The 24,679-nt window shown below is 42.3% G+C and overlaps 1 long non-coding RNA gene across 1 annotated transcript; it reads right to left on the minus strand.

The window, feature by feature from the left end:
* Positions 1-1,792: 1,792 nt before the first annotated feature.
* On the minus strand, positions 1,793-17,451 carry LOC121555183. The gene is made up of 4 exons (XR_005997847.1): positions 17,440-17,451; positions 10,870-10,872; positions 6,041-6,045; positions 1,793-1,907 (listed from the first exon to the last, which is right to left on the minus strand). It is a non-coding gene; the product is annotated as an uncharacterized LOC121555183 (long non-coding RNA).
* Between the last annotated feature and the right edge of the window lie 7,228 nt (positions 17,452-24,679).

Here is a 24,679-nt window from a genome sequence, read left to right on the forward strand (position 1 = left end):
AATCCCCCATGTTTTTTTAATTTTATTTTATTTTGTAATATATATACTCCCCTTTATTACTTTTCAACCCCACCATCCTTTCCCTACTTGGAGTAAATTAGTGAACAACAATGCCCAGGCCTCTACTTCCGGTCTATACTTACTATCTACACCTTATGGACAGAGTTAATTTTACAATAATTATATTATATATATATATATATTTTTTTGTTGTTTTTTTGTTTTTTTTGCTCCTGAACTTCTTCTACTCTCAACCTCTCCGATCATTTTCATGATGTCCATCCGGTTTGCTTCTATATGCCATATCTTTCTAACTGTGCTCTTTCCCAAAAGCTCCCAACATACAACCTATATACAGTGGGGAGAACAAGTACCCGACACACTGCCGACTCCGCAGGCCCTCCCACCCACAAAGCATGCAGAGGTCTGCAATCCCCACCATAGGTACACTTCAACTGCGAGAGACGGAATCCAAAACAAAAATCCAGAAAATCACACTGCATGATCTCCAAGCAATCAATCCGCACTCCACCGCATGACACAAGCACTTGATCACCTACCAACCAATAAAAATTCCGGCTCTCACAGACCTGTTTGTTTTTCTTTAAGAAGCCCTCCTGTTCTCCACTCATTACCTGTATTAACTGCACCTGTTTGAACTCATTACCTGTATAAAAGACACCTGTCCACACACTCAATCAAACAGTTTCCAACCTCTCCACAATGGCCAAGACCAGAGAGCTGTGTAAGGACATCAGGGATAAAATTGTAGACCTGCACAAGGCTGGGATGGGCTACAGGACAATAGGCAAGCAGCTTGGTGAGAAGGCAACAACTGTTGGCGCAATTATTACAAAATGGAAGAAGTTCAAGATGACGGTCAATCACCCTCGGTCTGGGGCTCCATGCAAGATCTCACCTCGTGGGGCATCAATGATCATGAGGAAGGTGAGGGATCAGCCTAGAACTACACGGCAGGACCTGGTCAATGACCTGAAGAGAGCTGGGACCACAGTCTCAAAGAAAACCATTAGTAACACACTACGCCGTCATGGATTAAAATCCTGCAGCGCACGCAAGGTCCCCTTGCTCAAGCCAGCGCATGTCCAGGCCCGTCAGAAGTTTGCCAATGACCATCTGGATGATCCAGAGGAGGAATGGGAGAAGGTCATGTGGTCTGATGAGACAAAAATAGAGCATTTTGGTCTAAACTCCACTCGCTGTGTTTGGAGGAAGAAGAAGGATGGGTACAACCCCAAGAACACCATCCCAACCGTGAAGCATGGAGGTGGAAACATCATTCTTTGGGGATTCTTTTCTGCAAAGGGGACAGGACGACTGCACCGTATTGAGGGGAGGATGGATGGGGCCATGTATCGCGAGATCTTGGCCAACAACCTCCTTCCCTCAGTAAGAGCATTGAAGATGGGTCGTGGCTGGGTCTTCCAGCATGACAACGACCCGAAACACACAGCCAGGGCAACTAAGGAGTGGCTCCGTAAGAAGCATCTCAAGGTCCTGGAGTGGCCTAGCCAGTCTCCAGACCTGAACCCAATAGAAAATCTTTGGAGGGAGTTGAAAGTCCGCATTGCCCAGCGACAGCCCCGAAACCTGAAGGATCTGGAGAAGGTCTGTATGGAGGAGTGGGCCAAAATCCCTGCTGCAGTGTGTGCAAACCTGGTCAAGACCTACCGGAAACGTATGATCTCTGTAATTGCAAACAAAGGTTTATGTACCAAATATTAAGTTCTGCTTTTCTGATGTATCAAATACTTATGTCATGCAACAAAATCCGTCTCCCACAGTCGAAGTGCACCCATGACAAAAACCACAGACCTCCACATGCCCTGCAAGCAGGAAAACCTGCAAAATCGGCAGTGCACCAAACACCCGCTCTCCCCACCGTACTTGTTATGGACACAGCATGCTTACATTATTAGCTATCTTTGTTATTATTTGTTGTTATTTGTTATTAGTCCCATCCTTCAACTCTATTCAATACCTCCCATCTATCTCTTAACACCATCCATATAGGATTTCTATTTGCCATATATATTTCAACCGTACTGTGATGTTTTACAAAAGTTCTGAACCTTTCTATTCTCATTGCTTCTACAGATTGTGAATTAAAAATAAACATTTTTGCTAAAAGTATTATTATATTATTGATTGATTGACTATGACTTTTCAGATCACCCAGTAATGCTATCTGCAAGGTTAGTTCTAGGTAAATATTGCAATCCTTTAGCCATTCCTGGACCTGTGTCCAAAAACAAGCTACAAATGGACAGAACCAAAACAAATGATCTAATGATTCTGTCTCTTCACAGCAAAATCTGCAGAGCTGGGAAGATTGTATCCCCCATATAAATAACATTCTATTGGTAGCAATAATTTTATATAATAATTTAAATTGAAAGATTCTAATTTTTGAATCCGGTGTCGTTTTGCGTGTCAGTTCATAAACACTATGCCATGGGATCGGTACGTCAAAGATCTCTTCCCAACTATTTTGCAATCTATATGGGACGGCTGTCAATCCTTTGGTCCTTAAGTGAAACTGATATACTTTTTTTTATTCATCACAGTTTTCCTTAACCAATTATGTTCTTTAATGCAAGGCCGACAGACAAGTTCCTTACTTTCTCCCCCTTCCACTTTCCTCTTCCACTTTTGCGGTAAGGCTGCAATTATTTGGTTGTAATTTTGGGTAGAGCAGACATTTCCATATGTTTTTGTTAGCTGCATGTGCGTCATAACTCCACCAGTCCTACCGATGATATCATTTACGAAGATTATACCTTTTTTAAACATTCTGTCAAAAAATAAAGGTTTTTTGTTAATTAGTATATTTGAATTTAACCACAATATTTGTTGCATTATTTGTTCTGTCGTTTCTGGAGGATTAAATTGAAATTGCAACCAACTTTCTATAGCTTGTTTTAGAAATAGTGACATTTGGGAGATTATTTCCTTTTCAAATAACTGAAAGTGAGAGGTTGTAATCTGAATAAAGGGAAAAAGGCCTTTCTTGAACATTGGGTGAGACAATCTTACTAATTTGCTTGAGAACCAGTTCGGATTTAAGTATAACTTTTGTATGACTGAAGCTTTTAGTGATAGGTCTAATGCTTTAATATTTAATAATTTCTGTCCTCCGAATTCATATTCATTATATAAATATGCTCTTTTAATTTTGTCTGGCTTGCCGTTCCAAATAAAATTGAATATTTTTTTCTCATATAATATAAAAAACTGTTCGCTAGGCGTAGGCAAGACCATAAGCAAATAGGTAAACTGGGATAATACTAAAGAGTTAATCAGTGTGATTTTTCCACAAATTGACAGGTATTTTCCTTTCCATGGTAGTAAGATCTTATCTATTTTTGCTAACTTTCTATTAAAATGTATTGAAGTGAGATCATTTATTTCCTTTGGGATATGTATTCCGAGTATATCCACATCACCATCAGACCATTTTATTGGTAAACTACATGGTAATGTAAAAATTGTATTTTTAGTGATCCAATACGTAATATAGTACATTTGTCATAATTTGGTTGTAATCCAGAGAGGTTAGAAAATGTATCTAGATCCTCTATGAGGCTGTGGAGGGATTCTAGTTGTGGATTTAAAAGAAAACATGAATCATCAGCGTACAATGACACCTTTGTTTTTAAGCCCTGTATTTCTAATCCTCTGATATTATTATTGGATCTGATTTTAATAGCTAACATCTCGATGGCCACAATAAATAGATATGCCGATAGTGGACAACCTTGTTTCACTCCTCTTGACAGTTTAAAACTTTCTGAGAAATAGCCATTATTTACTATTTTACACCTAGGGTTACTATACATGATTTTGACCCATTTTATAAGAGATTCTCCAAAATTGAAATGCTCCAGGCATTTATATATAAACCCCAGTCGAACTTTATCAAATGCCTTTTTCGAAGTCTGCTATGAATAGCAGGCCTGGTTTCCCATATTTTCCATAGTGTTCTATTGTTTCCAATACTTGCCTTATATTATCTCCAATGTATCTTCCATGTAAAAAAACCTGTCTGATTAGAATGAATAATATCCGACAATACCTTTTTAATTCTATGCGCTATACATTTTGCTAGGATTTTTGAATCACAACACTGAAGTGTAAGGGGCCTCCAATTTTGTAAATGGACTGGATCTTTATATTTTCCACTTGTATCCTGTTTCAGTAATAATGAGATCAGTCCTTCTTCTTGAGTGTCAGATAATCTACCATTTACATAGAAGTGGTTAAAACATGCTAATAACGGTCCTCTTAGTATATCAAAAAAGGTTTGGTATACCTCGACTGGTATGCCATCCAACCCTGGAGTTTTCCCAGACTTAAAGTCTTTAATTGCATCCAGAAATTCCTCCTCTGTAATTTCACCTTCACATGAGTCTTTCTGTGTGGCTGTTAATTTGACATTATCAATAGAAAAAAAATCTCTACAATTAGCTTCAGTTAGAGGAGATGGAGGCGACTGAAAAGAAAACATATGCTTAAAGTACTTTGTTTCTTCCTTCAAAATATCATTTGGTGAATTATGGGTGACTCCGTCAATTGTAACCAGTTTCATTAAGTTATTTTTGGTAGCATTCCTATGTTGAAGATTAAAAAAGAATTGTGTGCATTTTTCCCCATATTCCATCCAGTTTGCTTTATTTTTATAATATATTACAATTGATCTTTCTTGAATAAGTTTCTCCATTTCTTTTTGTTTTTCCTCTAATTTATTCTGAGCCTCTATGTTACAGTTTTCATTGCCATCTATCTATTCTGTTAGACTTTCTATTTCCTTTATTGTATAAACTCTTTTGACCTAAATTGCTTTTGTTTTCGAGATGATTACTAAATTGCATGGCCTCTAAAGGCACATTTAAAGGTGTCCCATACAATAAGGGGATTTTCTGTACCTATGTTATGTTGGAAAAAGTCAGTTATAAATTCCTTTGTTCTAATTATAAATAAATTATCATCCAATAGGCTTTGATTAAATTTCCAATATCCTCGCCCACGTGGAAATTCAGTAAGAGTAATGTATATGCCTATTATATGATGGTCCGACCGCATTCTGTCCCCTATCAACACTTTTTTTACTTTTGGTGCCAACGAGAATGAGATAAGAAAGAAGTCAAGACGACTAGCTTGATTCAGTCTCCGCCATGTATATCTCACTAGATCAGTATATTTAAGCCTCCATATATCTACTAGTTCTAATGTATCCATGACATTCACAATTTCCTTAAGAGCATGTGGGTGATTGTTTGTGGTGTGATTTCCTTTACAGTCCATTGAGCTATTTAAAACAGTATTATAATCCCCCACCATAATAATATTGTCTTGAGTTCAAGAAGTATTACCAGCCACAGAATATGAAAGTAGTATTACATTGGTATTACATTAAATTGTGTAATCTAGCAGATTGGCTGGTGGGTAACAGTGGTGGTGGTGGTCTGTGATTTAAAAAAAGGTGGCAGTATCTGGGCATACCAGGGCTACCCGAGCAAATGGAACTGTCGAGAGATGGTGTAGTGCCAGCGGGGAAGTTGACACCTATTTGTGACACATAGGTATCATAGATTGCCTGCCGGCCAGATAGCATCACTTTTCTCCACCCCTGCTGAGCCTGGATGGGGATGGAATGATGGAGTGATGGGGGAATGGAGAGATGAAGGGGATTGAGGGATTGAGAGATGGAGAGGATGGAGAGATGGAGGGAGGGGATAGAGATGTGGAGAGATAGAGGAATGGAAGGATGGATAAATACCTTAAATGCGCCGCACCCTTTGTTGTCGGTGGGGTAAGAGCGAGGAAGGGACAGAGGGAGGGTTGGAGAGAGAAATGGAGCAATGAATGTGTGATGTGGTTTAAATCACAGGAACTTGCCCCGGGTAGTTAGGGATAGAGGGAGGGATGGAGAGAGGGATGGAACGATTAATGTGTGATGTGGTTTAAATCGCAGGAACTTGCCTATTGGGTCAAAAAGGCAAGAACACACATGAAAGACCATGCCTGTAGCTTTACAGCTCTACACTAACACCCAGGGACTACAGATTAAAATGAGCTATCTAGCTAAATCTGGTGCAATGGCACCAGATAATAATAATAATAATAATAATAATAATAATAATAATAATAACACGCGTGGGAGTCAAGGCACATTCAAAAATGTATTTCCATTTAGATTCACTCGCTCTCCCCCGATCTACCTCTTTCTTTCTCCTTTTGTGCCGTTACGGGCAAAAAGCATAATGAAGGTGACGTAAACAGACTACGTGCCCAATTCATAAAAATGCATGAAACTAATGGCAATGCAGTGAACGCACGGCAACTAAGACATGGCAACAAACGCATATTGCTCCAGGGTCGCCGTTGATAATGGCAGACCCTGGTCATGATCCCACTCTACGAGGTTGTCTCAAGGAGAGTAGAGATATGCAAACTACACATTTCCAATTCACATATGCATATTAATACTCACTTGTACATGTGTGAAATAGGACAAATATAAGCACCCACTAAGTTACCATTATTACGGCAACCAACGCACAGCAACCAACGCATGGCAACAGGAGAATATTGGTTGGCATGAGCACAGATGAGTCCAGGCCGATTCTGTACACTCCAGTGGCTTTTAAAACCCAGAGAGAGGGGCCGCGTGCGCGTGTGTGATAGAGAGCGAGAGAGAGAGAGGAGGATGAGAGGAGGGAGAAAGGAGGGTTCAGGAGTTGATGTGACCCCAGTCACACATCTGTGGTACTCACAACCACATCCATCCATCTCTCTTTCTCTCTCATTCGTTCATTCTATTTCTCTCTCTTTTGTTACTGTTTCTCTCTCGCGCACGCATGGTTTCTCTGTCGCGTACAGTTTCTCTATATTTCACCGTCTCTGTCACTCACCGTCTCTCTCGCTCCCCCTCGCTCTCTCTTAAACACACATCAGGTACAGCTGTTGTGGTACAGGATTCTGACCTGGGTTCAAATAGTATTTGGGGTCTATGAACCACGGATAATTTTGCGAAACCACTTGAAGCGAAAGAACGGCCTGACCTACTCGGCCATTGCACCAGCTGTTGTCATCGGCAGCTCTATGGTAAGAAACATCTTGGTTCCCGTGGCAAAAACCCTGTGCTGTCCTGGAGCACGAGTACAGGACATAACAAGGCTGCTTCCGACCGTTCTGTGACAGCTGCCAGGAGCTGATGCTGTCATAGTCCATGTGGGGTCAAATGACATTAGGAGGGCTAGCTCGTAACTGCTGAAAATAGATTTTAAAGAAATGATTCTAGCTCTGAAATATTCCAAAAAGCGGGCAATTATTTCAGGTCTGGTACCATCGTTGGGCCGTGGGTGTGAAAGATAAAGCAGCCTACTGGCATTACACACCTGGCTAAAGTATTAATGTAGCTCTGTTGGAATAACTTTTATAGATAACTTCGACATCTTCTGGAAACAAAATATTCTCTACAGGAATATGTATTTGTTTTTATTATGGCTCCCCATTAGCTGCTGCCACAACAAACCAGCCAAGAGAGGGCCGCCCACCAAAACTCACGGACCAGGCAAGGAGGGCATTAATCAGAGAGGCAAGAAAGAGACCAAAGATAACCCTGAAGGAGCTGCAAAGCTCCACAGCGGAGATTGGAGTATCATGTACAGTGGGGAAAAAAAGTATTTAGTCAGCCACCAATTGTGCAAGTTCTCCCACTTAAAAAGATGAGAGAGGCCTGTAATTTTCATCATAGGTACACGTCAACTATGACAGACAAAATGAGGAAAAAAAATCCAGAAAATCACATTGTATGATTTTTTATGAATTTATTTGCAAATTTTGGTGGAAAATAAGTATTTGGTCAATAACAAAAGTTTCTCAATACTTTGTTATATACCCTTTGTTGGCAATGACACATGTCAAACGTTTTCTGTAAGTCTTCACAAGGTTTTCACACACTGTTGCTGGTATTTTGGCCCATTCCTCCATGCAGATCTCCTCTAGAGCAGTGATGTTTTGGGGCTGTCGCTGGGCAACACGGACTTTCAACTCCTTCCAAATATTTTCTATGGGGTTGAGATCTGGAGACTGGCTAGGCCACTCCAGGACCTTGAAATGCTTCTTACGAAGCCACTCCTTCGTTGCCCGGGCGGTGTGTTTGGGATCATTGTCATGCTGAAAGACCCAGCCACGTTTCATCTTCAATGCCCTTGCTGATGGAAGGAGGTTTTCACTCAAAATCTCACGATACATGGCCCCATTCATTCTTTCCTTTACACGGATCAGTCGTCCTGGTCCCTTTGCAGAAAAACAGCCCCAAAGCATGATGTTTCCACCCCCATGCTTCACAGTAGGTATGGTGTTCTTTGGATGCAACTCAGCATTCTTTGTCCTCCAAACACGACGAGTTGAGTTTTTACCAAAAAGTTATATTTTGGTTTCATCTGACCATATGACATTCTCCCAATCCTCTTCTGGATCATCCAAATGCACTCTAGCAAACTTCAGACAGGCCTGGACATGTACTGGCTTAAGCAGGGGGACACGTCTGGCACTGCAGGATTTGATTCCCTGGCGGCGTAGTGTGTTACTGATGGTAGGCTTTGTTACTTTGGTCCCAGCTCTCTGCAGGTCATTCACTAGGTCCCCCCGTGTGGTTCTGGGGATTTTTGCTCACCGTTCTTGTGATCATTTTGACCCCACGGGGTGAGATCTTGCGTGGAGCCCCAGATCGAGGGAGATTATCAGTGGTCTTGTATGTCTTCCATTTCCTAATAATTGCTCCCACAGTTGATTTCTTCAAACCAAGCTGCTTACCTATTGCAGATTCAGTCTTCCCAGCCTGGTGCAGGTCTACAATTTTGTTTCTGGTGTCCTTTGACAGCTCTTTGGTCTTGGCCATAGTGGAGTTTGCAGTGTGACTGTTTGAGGTTGTGGACAGGTGTCTTTTATACTGATAACAAGTTCAAACAGGTGCCATTAATACAGGTAACGAGTGGAGGACAGAGGAGCCTCTTAAAGAAGAAGTTACAGGTCTGTGAGAGCCAGAAATCTTGCTTGTTTGTAGGTGACCAAATACTTATTTTCCACCATAATTTGCAAATAAATTCATTAAAAATCCTACAATGTGATGTTCTGGAATTTTTTTTCTCAATTTGTCTGTCATAGTTGACATGTACCTATGATGAAAATTACAGGCCTCTCTCATCTTTTTAAGTGGGAGAACATGCACAATTGGTGGCTGACTAAATACTTTTTTTCCCCACTGTACATAGGACCACTTTAAGCTATACACTCCACAGAGCTGGGCTTTACGGAAGAGTGTCCAGAAAAAAGACATTGCTAAAATAAAAAAATAAGCAAACACATTTGGTGTTCGCCAAAAGCCATGTGGGAGACTCCCCAAACATATGGAAGAAGGTATTCTGGTCAGATAAGACTAAAATTGAGCTTTTTGGCCATCAAGGAAAACGCTATGTCTGGCACAACCTAACACCTCTCATCACCCCGAGAACATGTTTTTCATCGGCAGGGACTGGGAAACTGGTCAGAATTGAAGGAATGATGGATGGCGCTAAATACAGGGAAATTCTTGAGGCAAACCTGTTTCAGTCTTCCGGAGATTTGAGACTGGGACGGAGGTTCACCTTCCAGCAGGACAATGACCCTAAGCATACTGCTAAAGCAATACTCAAGTGGTTTAAGGGGAAACATTTAAATGTCTTGAAATTGCCTAGTCAAAGCCCAGACCTCAATCCAATTGAGAATATGTGGTATCTTAAAGATTGCTGTTCACCAGCGGAACCCATCCAACTTGAAGAAGCTGGAGCAGTTTTTCCTTGAAGAATGGGCAAAAATTCCAGTGGCTAGATGTGCCAAGCTTATAGTGACATAACCCAATAGACTTGCAGCTGTAATTGCTGCAAAAGGTGGCTCTACAAAATATTGACTTTGGGGGTAGGGGTGAATAGTTATGCACTCTCAAGTTTTCTGTTTTTTTAAACTTTATTTCTTGTTTGTTTCACAAAAAAAGATATATATATTTTGCATCTTCAAAGTGGTAGGCATGTTGTGTAAATCAAATGAAACAAACCCCCCCAAAAAAATCAATTTTAATTCCAGGTTGTAAGGCAACAAAATAGGAAAAATTGTACAATTTGAAAAACATTACAATACATTCACAACAGATTTCACAACACACTAAGTGCGTGCACTCAGGCCCCTACTCCACTACCACATATCTACAACACAAAATCCATGTCTACGTGTGTGAATAGTGTGTATGTTATCATGTGTGTGTATGCATGTGTCTGTGCCTATGTTTGTGTTGCTTCATAGTCCCCGCTGTTCCATTTTTATCTGATTTTTGCATCTTATTCTACTGCTTGCATCAGCTACCTGATGTGGAATAGAGTTCCATGTAGTCATGGCTCAATGTAATACTGTGCGCCTCCCTTAGTCTGTTCTGGACTTGGGTACTGTGAAGGTACCTCTGGAGACATGTCTTGTCCGGTATGCATGGGTGTCTGAGTTGTGTGGTAGTCGTTTAAACAGACAGCTCGGTGCTTTCAACATGTCAATACCTCTCACAAATACATGTAATGATGAAGTCAATCTCTCCTCCACTTTGAGCCAGGAGAGATTGGCATGTTTGCTCTCTGTGTACATCCAAGGGCCAGCCGTGCTACCCTGTTCTGAGTCAATTGCAAATTTCCTAAGTCCCTCTTTGTAGCACCTGACCACACGACTGAAGAGTAGTCCAGGTGCGACAAAACTAGACCCTGTAGGACCTGCTTTGTTTATAGTGCTGTTATGAAGGTAGAGTAGTGCTTTATTAAGGACAGACTTCTCCCCATCTTAGCTACTGTTGTATCAATATGTTTTGACCATGACAGTTTACCATCCAGGGTTATCCCAAGCAATTTAGTCACCTCAACTTGCTCAATTTCCACATTATTTATTATAATATTTAGTTGAGGTTTAGGGTTTAGTGAATGATTTGTCCCAAATACAATGCTTTTAGTTTTTTTAATATTTAGGACTAACTTATTCCTTGCCACCAATTCTGAAACTAACTGCAGCTCTTTGTTAAGCTTTGCTGTCATTTCTGTCGCTGTGCTAGCTGACGTGTATAGTTTTGAGTCATCCGCATACATAGACACACTTTACTCAAAGCCAGTGGCATATTGTTAGTAAAGATTGAAAAAAGTAAGGGGCCTAGACAGCTGCCCTGGTGAATTCCTGATTCTACCTGGATTATGTTGGAGAGGCTTCTCTTTATTCACAATATAGCAGGGGATGTAAAGCCATTACACATACGTTTTTCCAGCAGCAGATTATGATTGATAATGTCAAAAGCTGCAGTGAAGTCTAACAAAACAGCCCCACAATTTTTTGATAATCTATTTATCTCAGCCAATCATCAGTAATTTGTGTAAGTGCTGTGCATGTTGAATGTCCTTCCCTATAAGCGTGCTGAAAGTCTGTTGTCAATTTGTTTACTGTAAAATAGCCTTGTATCTGGTCAAACACCATTGTTTCCAAAACTTTACTGAGGGTTAGTGACACACACACTTTCTAGTAGGCTTAAATTGAAGATATGGCAAATAGGAGTGGCAATATCGTCCGCTATTATCCTCAGTAATTTTCCATCCAAGTTGTCAGACCCCGGTGGCTTGTCACTGTTGACAGACAACAATACTTGTTTAACCTCTTCCACACCCACTTTACGGAATAAAAAAATTACAATTCTTGTCTTTCATAATTTGGTCAGATATAATTGGATGCCACAAACTGTCAGCGTTTCTTGTAGCCTTGTCATGCATAAATTTGCTAATCTTGCCAATGAAAAAATAATTATAGTAGTTGGCAATTTCAGTCGGTTTTGTGATGAATGAGCCATCTGATTCAATGAATGATGGAGCTGAGTTTGCCTTTTTTTCCCAAAATTCTATTGAAGGTGCTCCAAAGCTTTTTACTACAATTCTTTATGTAATTTATCTTTGTTTCATAGTGTAGTTTCTTCTTCTTTTTATTCAGTTTAGTCACATGATTTCTCAATTTGTGTCACGCCCTGGCTCTGGGGACTCTTAAATGTTGAGCCAGGGTGTGGCCTTGTTATGTTTAGTTTTCTATGGGTTTTGTTCTAGATCGTTTATTTCTATGTTGGCCAGGGTGGTTCCCAATCAGAGACAGCTGTAGCTCGTTGTCTCTGATTGGGGACCATACTTAGGCAGCCTGTTTTCACTAGTCATTTGTGGGATCTTGTTCCGTTTGGTTTGGTGTGTATAACCTAGGACTTCACGTATCGTTTGGTTTGTTGTTTTGTTTCGTGTGCAGTACGGTAAATAAAATGTATGCTTATCACGCTGCGCGTCTTCATGTAACGATCGTGACAGAAGATCCCACCATAAAAGGACCAAGCAGCGTGCCAAACAGGAGAAGTTGGCTATGTCCCAGGTGGGCGAATGGTGGTCTTGGGAGGACATATTCGCGGGCAGAGGGCCATGGGCAAAAATAAATGCCCAGGCAGGAGAGGAGAAACGGCGCCAACCGTGCCGACGACGGACACGCGAGAGGCAACCCCAAGTAATTTTTTTGGGTGGGGCACACGGCGTGGACGACGGGGCTGCTGGAGGCAGCTACAGGGCGCATCGGCGATCTAGGAGTGGAGGCCACCAGGTTTGGGGGGCTGGAAGGGTGGTTGGCGGAGCCTAGAGGTAGAGCAGAGCCAACTCCCCGTACTCAGGCTAGGCAGCGTGAGACTGGGCAGGTTCCGTGGTATGCGGAGCCACGTACTGTGCCGCGAGTGTTCCGGCACAGTCCTGTACGTCCTGTGCTAGCACCACGCACGTGTCGTGCTAAGGTGGGCATGCAGCCAGGACGGAGTGTGCCGGCTCAACACTCGTGGCCTCCAGTACAATCCTCGGTCCCGGATATCCTGCGCCGCTGCCACGTGCTGGAGCGCCAGTACGAGTCCACAGCCCTGTACGTCCTGTGCTGATGCCTCACACACAGGGTGTGGAGATAGGCATTCAGCCAGGACGGGTTGTGTCAGCTCTCCGCTCCAGACCTCCAGTCCGTCTCCACAGCCCGGTCCGGCCTGTTCCTGTCCCTCGCACCAAGGCTGTGGTGCGCGTCGTCAGCCCGGTCCGGCCCGTTCCTGTCCCTCGCACCAAGCCTGTGGTGCGCGTCGTCAGCCCAGTCCGGCCCGTTCCTGCTCCCCGCACCAAGCCAGTGGTGCGTGTCGTCAGCCCGGTCCGGCCCGTTCCTGCTCCCCGCACCAAGCCAGTGGTGCGCGTCGTCAGCCCGGTCCGGCCCGTTCCTGCTCCCCGCACCATGCCAGTGGTGCGCGTCGTCAGCCCGGTCCGGCCCGTTCCTGCTCCCCGCACCAGGCCAGTGGTGCGCGTCATCAGCCCGGTCCGTTCCTGCTCCCCGCACCAAGCCAGTGGTGCGCGTCGTCAGCCCGGTCCGGCCCGTTTCTGCTCCCCGCACCAGGCCAGTGGTGCGCGTCGTCAGCCCGGCACGGCCCGTTCCTGCTCCCCGCACCAGGCCAGTGGTGCGCGTCGTCAGCCCGGCACGGCCCGTTCCGGCTCCCCGCAACAGGCCAGTGGTGCGCGTTGTCAGCCCGGTCCGGCCCGTTCCTGCTCCCTGCACCAGGCCAGTGGTGCGCGTCGTCAGCCCGGTCCGGCCCGTTCCTGCTCCCCGCACCAGGCCAGTGGTGCACGTCGTCAGCCCGGCATGGCCCGTGCCTGTTCCACCGGTGTCTGGTCCGGCACCGGTCAGCTGCTCCACTCCGGAGCCAGAGCAATCCGCTCCACCGGGGTCCGGTCCAGCTCCAGTCAGCGGTGCCAGACCATACTAGGGGCGCAACGGGGAGGTGGGGAGAAAGTGGTGGTCACGCCCGGAGCCGGATCCGCCTCTCGAGGCGGAATGCCCACCCGGCCCCTACCCTCTTGTGTTTGTGTGGCGCGGTCGCAGTCCGTGCCTTTGGGGGGGGGGGGGGTACTGTCACGCCCTGGCTCTGGGGACTATTAAATGTGGATTTTCTATGTTATAGTTTTCTATGTTGTGTTCTAGATCGTTTAGTTTCTGTGTTGGCCAGGGTGGTTCCCAATCAGAGACAGCTGTAGCTCGTTGTCTCTGATTGGGGGCCATACTTAGGCAGCCTGGTGGCACTAGTTTATTGTGGGATCTTGTTCCGTTAAGGTTTGTGTTGTATAACATAGGACTTCACGTTTCGTTTATTGTTTTGGTTCGTGTGTGTACACTTAATAAAAGTATGTACGCCTATCACGCTGTGCCTTGGTCCGCTTCTCATAACGATCGTGACAATTTGCAGTACTTTTGCCAATCGGTTGTGCAGCCAGACTTATTTGCCATTCCCTTTGCCTCATCCCGCTCAACCATACAATTTTAAAATTCGTCATCAATCCATGGGAATTTAATTGTTTTTACATTCATTTTCTTAATGAGTGCATGCTTATTAGTAACTGGGATAAGCATTTTCATAAATGTGTCAAGTGCAATGTCTGTTTGCTCCACCACAGACCAACAAATATTATTTATATCAACAACATAGAAATCCCTACAAAACGTATTGTTTGCAAACGTACAAAACTGCAAATTGAGAAATAATGTGAGTGAACTTGTGACGCTGCCACAAGTGTGAGGGGATAGGCACATAGACACAGTAGCGGTGCGTGGGTAAAATCACTGGGGAAGTCAAGCCCCACCCCCCATATTACAACCTATCTGTTGGGATAATTGCGCTGTTTGCTCTATAGCCTGTTAATTCATAAAACTTGTGACCGTGATATATAGGCCTAAAGGCAGAGACAATAAGAAGACAGTGGCAGAATAAATTCAACAACACCTTTGTTTTATCACAAAACCATATAGTAACCTCAGTCCGGTGAAGTCCACAAAGCATATTGCATGTAACAGACAGTTACATGACCTACAGCATGGTCAAGCAAGTTAATGTTTCTGACATTTTCGGACCACTAAACAACTACTGATTTAGAACCACCGAGAGTTACCGCAAGTCACAAAGAAAACAGGAGCTGCCTCCATGATTCCAGCACCATTTCAAATAAAACAATGTCAACATCATCAAATCACCTCTGCTTAGTCTATCTCATACAGTGACAACTAAAAGATACCAAAAACAATTTAGTCCAATCAACGTAAGCTAAATATAATGTGGCTGTCCATGGTTTTGATTTCTGTCTGTGTGTGTGCGCGCGTTCGTGCAAGTAGAAAAACATGGCATCCTTCTCTCTTTCATGTTGATGAAACGGTCTATCACGCTGTCAAACAGTACACTCTTTTATTTTTTGTTGTCCTAGGCTACCTGGCTCAAATACTTGCTCGCTAGCCTAACTTCCATTCATGAGTAACGTTAGTTAACATTAGCCTTCTACATCTAGCTACATATTGAACTTCCATCCTCTTGTAATGGGACATTTTAATTGTATGTGCCCACATAACTGAGTATGTGACTAACCTTGTGAAACTGTGTGAAACTGCTCTCCTGTTCTTCTGAGTATAATTCTGTGTTGCAAACCAGCTTGCTCCTGTGTTCTTGTATAGATAAAAAAAGGGAACTGAGAGTCCTGCCCAAGAACAGGAAACTATAAACATACAGTGGGGAAAAAAAGTATTTAGTCAGCCACCAATTGTGCAAGTTCTCCCACTTAAAAAGATGAGGGAGGCCTGTAATTTTCATCATAGGTACACGTCAACTATGATAGACAAAATGAGAAAAAATATTCCAGAAAATCACATTGTAGGATTTTTAATGAATTTATTTGCAAATTATGGTGGAAAATAAGTATTTGGTCAATATCAAAAGTTTCTCAATACTTTGTTATATACCCTTTGTGGGCAATGACACAGGTCAAACGTTTTCTGTAAGTCTTCACAAGGTTTTCACACACTGTTGCTGGTATTTTGGCCCATTCCTCCATGCAGATCTCCTCTAGAGCAGTGATGTTTTGGGGCTGTCGCTGGGCAACACGGACTTTCAACTCCCTCCAAATATTTTCTATGGGGTTGAGATCTGGAGACTCCAGGACCTTGAAATGCTTCTTACGAAGCCACTCCTTCGTTGCCAGATCGAGGGAGATTATCAGTGGTCTTGTATGTCTTCCATTTCCTAATAATTGCTCCCACAGTTGATTTCTTCAAACCAAGCTTCTTACCTATTGCAGATTCAGTCTTCCCAGCCTGGTGCAGGTCTACAATTTTGTTTCTGGTGTCCTTTGACAGCTCTTTGGTCTTGGCCATAGTGGAGTTTGGAGTGTGACTGTTTGAGGTTGTGGACAGGTGTCTTTTATACTGATAACAAGTTCAAACAGGTGCCATTAATACAGGTAACGAGTGGAGGACAGAGGAGCCTCTTAAAGAAGAAGTTACTGGTCTGTGAGAGCCAGAAATCTTGCTTGTTTGTAGGTGACCAAATACTTATTTTCCACCATAATTTGAAAAATAAATTCATTAAAAATCCTACAATGTGATTTTCTGGATTTTTTTTCCTCATTTTGTCTGTCATATTTGACGTGTACCTATGCTGAAAATTACAGGCCTCTCTCATCTTTTTAAGTGGGAGAACTTGCACAATTGGTGGCTGACTAAATACTTTTTTCCCCCACTGTATGTGCTTGTCACCCAATGCTTCAGAATGCAGGCTGTCTACACTGCACTGTGTAACTCTGTTGTTCCCTCTGAGCTCAGAAATAAAGAATCTTAGTTTGACTTGGACTCCAGCAAATCCTTATTTTATAATATCCACCACACTCTCAGGCCAGGGGCACAACAATGTATGAATTAATGGATTTATCAGAATCGCCGTTATAATCATTGGCTAGTACAGAGAATTAAGTAAAACCACAAGTCCAAATCCCTAACTCCATCCATGGCTAATTTAGGAAAGGAACAATTTTAGCTAACTAGCTAGCCACCGGAGGACAATAACACAATGAGATGCAACAATTCAAGTTGTTTCTGTCAATGACGTATGCTCCCAATGCAGTTTGACAGGAGAGATAACAAATCAAAGCTGGCTTCCCATTACACTTTTTTTTGGTGCGCCATGACCATTCACAGTTGAGCTCGCTCAGTTTAGCGCAATGCTGATTGGCTAATTTTTTAAAACTTTTTTTGTCAATTGAGGCCAATTGCTCGCTGGCTTCCCTTGCATTCAATGCTACGGGCGGCAAACAATGTCATACTCGTTTGGACATCAGATAGATGGCCAACACGTAGAGAGACACAGGGGTGTTGTTTCGCACGCTCGGATGCTTTCTCCTGTGAGATACGTTCAGCCTCTTGCAAATTGAAGGCCAATTATAAAACACAGAGAGACTAAACATAAATTATAGTATTATGTATTAATTTTGGTAAATCCACTGCATAAACATATAATTAAATCTGGTTAAAAGTTTTAAAAACCTTGCAAGGTTAAACCTTTATATATATTTGCATTTTCATGATGTTATATTATGTCAGCCAGTTCTGACTGCGTTATTTTCACTGTCAAATCTAAGATGGCTGCCATTTTGGTGGGCTATCCCTTTAAGAGGGCATGTCTCTTTAAGAAAGGGAGGATAGTTTTGAGAAATGTTTGTGTACCTGGCTGAGGCTCTATTTGTGTGAAAAACCTTTTAGAAGCCCATAGTAGCCATTCCAAATTATAATTGTTGCTCATTCTTGTCTGTCTTGCTTCGGTCATAGGAACACAGTATTTCTTCCTTTATATGGTAGCATAGTTTGCTGATTCATACAAACTGAATAAAAATAAGAAACTATACAATTAAACAAAGATACATTCTATAAATAATGATAGTAAAAAGCTTTGGAACACCTTAAATGAAATTTTGGGCAAAAAGGCAAACTCAGCTCCATCATTCATTGAATCAGATGACTCATTCATCACAAAACCCACTGCTATTGCCAACTACTTTAATGATTGTTTCAACGACAAGATCAGCAAACTTAGGCATGACATACCAGCAACAAATGCTGACACTACACATCCAAGTATAACTTACCAAATTATGAAAGACAAGCATTGTAATTTTGATTTCTGAAAGTGAGTGTGGAAGAGGTGAAAAAATGGTTGTCTATCAACAATGACAAGGCATCTGGGTCTAACAATTTGGAAGGAAAAATACTGAGGATAATAGCGGACGATATTGCCACTCCTATTTGCCATATCTTCAATCTAAGCCTACAAGAAAGTGTGTGCCCTCAGACCTGGAGGGAAGCAAAAGTAATTCCGCTACCCAAGAATAGTAAAGCCCATTTTACTGGCTCAAATGGCCGACCAATCAGACTGTTACCAACCGTGAGTAAACTTTTGGAAAAAATTATGTTTGACCAGATGCAAGGCTATTTTACAGTAACACATTGACAACAGACTTTCAGCACGCTTATAGGGAAGGACATTCAAAAAGCAAGGCACTTACACACATGACTAGTGATTGGCTGCGAGAAATTGATGATAAAAAGATTCTGGGAGCTGTTCATTGCGGCTTTTTACATTATCGAACATAGTCTGATGCTGTAAAAACGTACACTGCCGGTCAAAAGTTTTTGAACACCTACTCATTCAAGGGTTTTTCTTTATTTTTACTACTTTCTACAGTGTAGAATAATAGTGGAGACATCAAAACTATGACATAACACATATGGAATCATGTAGTAACCAAAAAAGTGTTCAACAAATCAAAATATGTTTTATATTTGAGATTCTTCAAATAGCCACCCTTTGCATTGATGACAGCTTTGCAAATGCTTGGCATTCTCTCAACCAGCTACATGAGGTAGTCACCTGGAATGCATTTCAATTAACAGGTGTGCCTTCTTAATGCATTTCAGCCAATCAGTTGTGTTGTGACAAGGTGGGGGGGGTATTTTTATTTATTCTAATTTTATTTCACCTTTATTTAACCAGGTAGGCCAGTTGAGAACAAGTTCTCATTTACAACTGCAACCTGGCCAAGATAAAGCAAAGCGGTGCGATAAAAACAACAACAACACAAAGTTACATATGGGATAAACAAAAATGTACAGTCAAATAATACAATAGAAAAATAGAAGATCTATATACAGTGTGTGCAAATGTAGTATGTTATGGAAGTAAGGCAATAAATAGGCCATAGTGCAAAATAATTACAATTGAGTATTAACACTGGAGTGATAGATGTGCTGAACATGATGTGCAAATAGAGATACTGGGGTGCAAATGAGCAAAATAAATAACAATATGGGGATGAGGAATTTTGGCTGGGCTAATTACAGATGGGCTGTGTACAGGTGCAGTGATCGGTAAGCTGCGCTGTCAACTGATGCTTAAAGTTAGTGATAAGAGTCTCCAGCTTCAGAGTTTTTGCAGTTCATTCCTGTCATTGGCAGCAGAGAACTGGAAGGAATGGTGGCAAAAGGAGTTGTTGGCTTTGGGGATGACCAGTGAGATATACCTGCTGGAGCGCATACTACGTGTGGGTGTTGCTATGGTGACCAATGGGCTAAGATAAGGTGAAGATAGCCCTATTTGGTAAAAGACCAAGTCCATATTATGGCAAGAACAGCTCAAATAAGCAAAGAGAAACGACAGTCCATCATTACTTTAAGACATGAAGGTCAGTCAATACAGAACATTTCAAGAACTTTGAACGTTTCTTCAAGTGCAGTCGCAAAAACCATCAAGCGCTATGATGAAACTGCCTCTCATTAGGACCACCACAGGAATGGAAGACCCAGAGTTACCTCTGCTGCAGAGGATAAGTTCATTAGAGTTACCAGCCTCAGAAATTGCAGCCCAAATAAATGCTTCACAGAGTTCAAGTATCAGACACATCTCAACATCAATTGTTCAGAGGAGACTGTGTGAATCAGGCCTTCATGGTCATATTGCTACAAAGAAACCATAATAAAGGACACTAATAAGAAGAAGAGACTTGCTTGGGCCAAGAAACACGAGCAAAGGACATTAGACCGGTGGAAATGTGTCCTTTGGTCTGGAGTTCAAATTGGAGATTTTTGGTTCCAACCGCTGTGTCTTTGTGAGACACAGTGTGGGTGAACGGATGATCTCTGCATGTGTATTTCCCACCGTAAAGCATGGAGGAGGTGGTGTTATGGTGTGGGGGTGCTTTGCTGGGGTCACTGTCAGTGATTTATTTAGAATTCAACACTTAACCATCATTACTACCACAGCATTCTGCAGCGATACACCATCCAATCTGGTTTGTGCTTTGTGGGACTATCATTTATTTTTCAACAGGACAATGACCCAACACACCTCCAGGCGATGTAAGGGCTATTTTACCAAGAAGGAGAGTGATGGAGTGCTGCATCAGATGACCTGGCCTCCACAATCCCCCGACCTCAACCAAATTGAGATGGTTTGGGGTGAGTCGGACCGCAGAGTGAAGGAAAAGCAGCCAACAAGTGCTCAGCATACGTGTTGAGAGAATGCCAAGAGTGTGAAAAGCTGTCATCAAGGCAAAGGGTAGCTATTTGAAGAATATCAAATATAAAATATAATGATTTGTTTAACACTTTTTTTGCTTACTACATTATTCCATATGTGTTATTTTATAGTTTTGATGTCTTCACTATTATTCTACAATGTACAAAATAGTCAAAAATAAAGAAAAACCCTTGAATGAGTAGATGTTCTAAAACTTTTGACCGGTAATATATATGTGTTATGGCTTTGCACCTCCTGCTATATTGAGGATAAATAATTACCTGACTAATAGAACACAGAGGGTGTTCTTTAATGGAAGCCTCTCCAACATAATCCAGGTAGAATCAGGAATTTCCCAGGGAAGCTGTCTATGCCCCTTACTTTTTTCAGTCTTTACTAATGACCTGCCACTTTCTCTGTGTAAAGCCTGTGTGTCTATGTATGTGGATGACTCAACACCATACACATCAGCTACTACATTGAGTGAAATAACTGCAACACTTAACAAAGAGCTGCATGCAGTCAGTTTCAGAATGTGTGGCAAGAAATAAGTTAGTCCTACATTTTTCTAAAACTGAAAGCATTGTATTTGGTACAAATCATTCACTAAACCCTAAACCTCAACTAAATCTTGTAATGAATAATGTTGAAATTGAGCAAGTTGAGGAGACTAAACGGCTTAGAGTAACCCTGGATTGTAATCTGTCATGGTCAAAACATGTTGATGCAACAGTAGCTAAAATGGGGAGAAGTCTTTCCATAATAAAGCGCAGCTCTGCCTTCTTAACAACACTATCAAAAAGGCAGGTCCTACAGGCCCTAGTTTTGTCGCACCTGGACTACTGTCCAGTCGTGTGGTCAGGTGCCACAAAGAGGGACTTAGGAAAATTACAATTGGCTCAGAACATGGCAGCATGGCTGGCCCTTAAACGTACACAGAGATCAAACATTAATAATATGCATGTCAATCTCTCATGGCTCAAAGCAGAGGGGAGATTGACTTCATTACTACTTTTTTTTGCAAGAAGTATTGACATGCTGAATGCACCAAGCTGTCTGTTTAAACAAACAGCTCGGACACCCAAACATACCCACAAGACATGCCACTTGAGGTTCCTTCACAATCCCAAAGTCCAGAAAAAACTATGGGAGGCGCACAGTACTAAACTCAGCAAAAAAAGATATGTCCCTTCTTCAGGACCCTGTCTTTCAAAGATAATTAGTAAAAATCCAAATAACTCCACAGATCTCCATTGTAAAGGGTTTAAACACTGTTTCACATGCTTGTTCAATTAACCATAAACAATTAATGAACATGCACCTGTGGAACGGTCGTTAAGACACTAATAGCTTACAGACGGTAGGCAGTTAACGTCACAGTTATGAAAACTTAGGACACTAAAGAGGCCTTTCTACTGACTCTGAAAAACACTAAAAGAAAGATGTCCAGGGTCCCTGCTCATCTGCGTGAACGTGCCTTAGGCATGCTGCAAATAAATGAATTAATTGGGCCCTAATCTATGGATTTCACACAAGTGGACAGGGGCACAGCCATGGGTGGGCCTGGGAAGGCATAGGCCCACCCACTAGGGAGCCAGGCCCAGCCAATCAAAATGAGTTTTTCCCCACAAAAGGGCTTTATTAAAGACAGAAATTCTCCTCAGTTTCATTAGCTGTCCGGGTGTCTGGTCTTAGACGATCCCGCAGGTGAAGAAGCCGGATGTGGAGGTCCTGGGCTGGCGTGGTTACATGTGGTCTGCTGTTGTGAGGCCAGTTGGATGTACTGCCAAATTCTCTACAACGACGTTGGCGGCTTATGGTAGATAAATTAACATTCAATTCTCTACGCAACAGCTCTGGTGGACATTCCTGCAGTCAGCATGCCAATTGCGCGCTCCCCCAAAACTTGAGACATCTTTGGCATTGTGTTGTGTGACTGCACATTTTAGAGTGGCCTTTTATTGTCCTCAGCACAAGGTGCACCTGTGTAATTATCATGCTGTTTAATCAGCTTCTTGATATGCCACACCTGTCAGGTGGATGGATTGTCTTGGCAAAGGAGAAATGCTCACTAACAGCGATGTAAACAAATTTGTGAACATTTTAAGGAAATAAGGTTTTTGTGCGTGTGGAACATTTCTGGGATCTTTTATTTCAGCGCATGAAACATTTGACCAACACTTTACATGTTGCGTTTATATTTTTGTTCAGTATAATATTTTAAATTGTATATAGCTGCCTTAATATTGCTGGACCCCAGGAAGATTAGCTGCTGCCTTCTTTTAATGAGTCCCCGGCATTATTTCCCGAGGTTGTAAATTATTAAACTTAAGTCCTTGCTTGGACGGAGAGGAAAGAGTCATATTTATCTCTTCTTCATTTCCAATTCATCATCTCCTCCATATTAACTCTTTCTTCTTCCACATCACAGGGAATATTCTCTTAATCAGATGGATGATTTATCCCATTTAAATTTGGTCTCCTTCCTCTAATGGAACCTGGGCTTTGTGAGAGAGAGACAGAGAGAGATAATATTTTGCTCAAAAGAGATGAGGATCAAGAGAGAAGAAGAAAAAATACAATGTATAATCATCTAGAGAGATAAAGAGTTTGAGAGAGGGGTAGACACCTGTGAGAGTGACCTCTATTTGAATGAATAAAGATAGGGTCTTTATATATCCCACTATTTTCCCATTACTAACAACCATTCATTCAATCAACATGGTGGAGATAAAAACACAGCAAACAGAAGACATAGAAGGCACAGTATGTGGGTATGTGTGGATGTATTGTGATGGAAGGTGTGGTGTGTGTTTTTTTGTTTGTAAAAGTGTGGCGTTATGTGAGTGAGAAAGGAAACGGTTGCATTTCCCAGAACCAATGTGTGTCTGTGAGCAAGGGTTGCGGGTTTCAGTTTTGTGCAAATGAGGGATATACATTTTAAAATAAAGTATACATCTAATTCATTTTTGTATTGTCCTATCATGATGGAACAGTCCCAACTCTATAACCTAGTCACCCACCTGAGCGACCCATACACCAAAGAGAAGTCCCTATCTGTTTTATGGGCCTGCTGTAAGTTGCCTATATGCAGCCAAAACAGAAAGGTAAATGCGGTCAGAGACCTACTAGAGCAGCACCGCCCCCTCAAGATTCTGAGCCTGCCTGGCAGGTTTGGTCCTACAAAGCCAGAGCCCCCTGATGGGAGAGCATAATATACAAGGAAATGCTCAAAGCTGCTAATGAGAACCTTGATGACCTTGTACCTAGCCGGTGGGGATTCTGGTGGGGTACGCCCACCCAGGTAGTGGCAGTGCTGGCAACACTGGCTGCAGTAACCCATGGGGAGGGGGTCACACTCGGACAATCAGAGAGGGGGCATATTATTGTGGCCCTGGTGGCACAAAATAATCAAAATCTGACTGCACAGAGATGCTGGGGGAAAATGGTCACAACGGGGGACCAGTGTGTGTGTGTTTCAGGGGAAGGGAGTGGATCTGATCTCCATCACCTAGGACGTGACATTGGTTAATCAAATCTCAATTTTTGCTCAATCTTGCATGCTTTCTCAAACAGCTGTAACTGTATATGCATTCGTAAATCAGGTCCTTTCTTGAGTTGGGCTCTGGGATGGAACAACCGTTGAGCATCTGAGCTTATGGTTGATTGTAGGGCAAAAGGGTTGAGTGTGTATGAGTGTGTGTGTGTGTGTGTGTGTGTGTGTGTGTGTGTGTGTGTGTGTGTGTGTGTGTGTGTGTGTGTGTGTGTGTGTGTGTGTGTGTGTATCCCACATCTGTTGAAAGGGGGTAAGGATGTTAGGGACAATATAGGATGAATCACAATTATTTGCTAAAATAATAATTGCTGAACAAAAATGTAATGTAATTCAATGGCAATCCTGGTTATAGGTAACAATCCTTTGCATGAACTGCCAACATTATTGTTAATGATGGAAATTAAGATACGCAAGATATTTGAATAGATATATATTTTTAATAGCTATATATAAAGCAAATTGAGGTGAGAGCATTGGAAATACTTTTAGCAGTTGATCTGCTTCTGTTCTGTGGGTGTCACTGTGTGCTGTTTTCGAAGGATGGGTCCTGGGCTCTCAGGGGGCCTAGAGATCCGGGGGGACGGGGTTGGTCTGCCGGTCACTGGGATGACAACCCA

This window comes from Coregonus clupeaformis, chromosome 40, assembly GCF_020615455.1.
Source record: "Coregonus clupeaformis isolate EN_2021a chromosome 40, ASM2061545v1, whole genome shotgun sequence".
Classification (NCBI taxonomy): domain Eukaryota; kingdom Metazoa; phylum Chordata; class Actinopteri; order Salmoniformes; family Salmonidae; genus Coregonus; species Coregonus clupeaformis.